The 2500-nt window shown below is 56.1% G+C and overlaps 1 protein-coding gene across 1 annotated transcript in view; it reads left to right on the top strand.

The window, feature by feature from the left end:
- The window catches only part of LOC308370475 (transmembrane protein 87A-like), a 37278-nt gene that overhangs the window by 25584 nt on the left and 9194 nt on the right, over nucleotides 1-2500 (top strand). The window lies entirely within an intron of this gene.

Raw genomic sequence — 2500 nt, 5'->3', positions numbered from 1 at the left:
TGACCCATATTATGCCACCTGGTCTGGGCACGATTAGATCTAGATTATCTCCCTGCTCAACACTGGAGAGATTTAATTCTAATCTCAGTTATTCTTCGCTCAGTAAGGCAGCCAGCAAAAACGTGTGACACTGTAACGTGATCAACACTAAGATGTGTGTCAAAAAATATGATGCATATACCAACATATTTCACTTTCACTTTCACTAAGATGTGTTATTTGAGTATGTCTACCACTCATTGGTTTCCACATGGATATTTTTTTTTTATTAAACACTTAATAGCATGCAACTATCATAAACATGCAGTAAACTAAATAATGATGTTCTTGACATATTAGTAGTTTTATCGGATTGGATTTTTGCTCTTTTCTGGTCGTGTGGGCTCCATTCATTTCTGATTTGGACTCCGTGATCAGCCTGATGCCTGTGCCCAATCAGCTGACTGCTAGCTGGATCAACACCACCAATCAGAATGAGTTTGGTTGGCAGGGGCTGTTCCTGGCAGCAGGGTCCACCAGCTGCACCCAGAGTCTCTGTCCCTCTACTCACCTCCTCCCCTCTCCTCTCTACTCACCTCCTCCCCTCTCCTCTCTACTCACCTCCTCCCCTCACACCTCCTCCCCTCTCCTCTCCTCTCTACTCACCTCCTCCCCTCTCCTCTCTACTCACCTCCTCCCCTCTCCTCTCTACTCACCTCCTCCCCTCTCCTCTCCTCTCTACTCACCTCCTCCCCTCTCCTCTCTACTCACCTCCTCCCCTCTCCTCTGTACTCACCTCCTCCCCTCTCCTCTCTACTCACCTCCTCCCCTCTCCTCTCTACTCACCTCCTCCCCTCTCCTCTCTACTCACCTCCTCCCCTCTCCTCTCTACTCACCTCCTCCCCTCTCCTCTCTACTCACCTCCTCCCCTCTCCTCTCTACTCACCTCCTCCCCTCTCCTCTCTACTCACCTCCTCCCCTCTCCTCTCTACTCACCTCCTCCCCTCTCCTCTCTACTCACCTCCTCCCCTCACACCTCCTCCCCTCTCCTCTCTACTCACCTCCTCCCCTCTCCTCTCTACTCACCTCCTCCCCTCTCCTCTGTACTCACCTCCTCCCCTCTCCTCTCCTCTGTACTCACCTCCTCCCCTCTCCTCTCCTCTCTACTCACCTCCTCCCCTCTCCTCTCTACTCACCTCCTCCCCTCTCCTCTGTACTCACCTCCTCCCCTCTCCTCTGTACTCACCTCCTCCCCTCTCCCCTCTACTCACCTCCTCCCCTCTCCTCTGTACTCACCTCCTCCCCTCTCCTCTCCTCTGTACTCACCTCCTCCCCTCTCCTCTCTACTCACCTCCTCCCCTCTCCTCTCTACTCACCTCCCCCCCTCACACCCCCGCCCCTCTCCTCTGTACTCACCTCCTCCCCTCACACCTCCTCACACCTCCTTCCCTCTCACCTCTCTACTCACCTCCTCCCCTCACACCTCCTCCTCTCTCCTCTCTACTCACCTCCTCCCCTCTCCTCTGTACTCACCTCCTCCCCTCACACCTCCTCCCCTCTCCTCTCTACTCACCTCCTCCTCTCTCCTCTCTACTCACCTCCTCACCTCTCCTCTCTACTCACCTCCTCCCCTCTCACCTCCTCCTCTCTCCTCTCTACTCACCTCCTCCCCTCTCACCTCCTCCTCTCTCCTCTCTACTCACCTCCTCTCCTCTCCTCTCTACTCACCTCCTCCCCTCTCCTCTCTACTCACCTCCTCCCCTCTCCTCTCTACTCACCTCCTCCCCTCTCCTCTCTACTCACCTCCTCCCCTCTCCTCTCTACTCACCTCCTCCCCTCTCCTCTCTACTCACCTCCTCCCCTCACACCTCCTCCCCTCTCCTCTCTACTCACCTCCTCCCCTCACACCTCCTCCTCTCTCCTCTCTACTCACCTCCTCCCCTCTCCTCTCTACTCACCTCCTCCCCTCTCCTCTCTACTCACCTCCTCCTCTCTCCTCTCTACTCACCTCCTCCCCTCTCCTCTCTACTCACCTCCTCCTCTCTCCTCTCTACTCACCTCCTCCCCTCTCCTCTCTACTCACCTCCTCCTCTCTCCTCTCTACTCACCTCCTCCCCTCACACCTCCTCCCCTCTCCTCTCTACTCACCTCCTCCCCTCTCCTCTCTACTCACCTCCTCCTCTCTCCTCTCTACTCACCTCCTCCCCTCACACCTCCTCCCCTCTCCTCTCTACTCACCTCCTCCCCTCTCCTCTCTACTCACCTCCTCCCCTCTCCTCTCTACTCACCTCCTCCCCTCTCCTCTCTACTCACCTCCTCCCCTCTCCTCTCTACTCACCTCCTCCCCTCTCCTCTCTACTCACCTCCTCCCCTCTCCTCTCTACTCACCTCCTCCCCTCACACCTCCTCCCCTCTCCTCTCTACTCACCTCCTCCCCTCTCCTCTCCTCTCTACTCACCTCCTCCCCTCTCCTCTCTACTCACCTCCTCCCTCACACCTCCTCCTCTCTACTCACCTCCTC

The sequence above is a fragment of the Sprattus sprattus genome, assembly GCF_963457725.1.
Source record: "Sprattus sprattus genome assembly, chromosome: 9".
Taxonomy (NCBI): Eukaryota; Metazoa; Chordata; class Actinopteri; order Clupeiformes; family Clupeidae; genus Sprattus; species Sprattus sprattus.
This window is presented reverse-complemented; position numbering and strand designations above follow the sequence as displayed.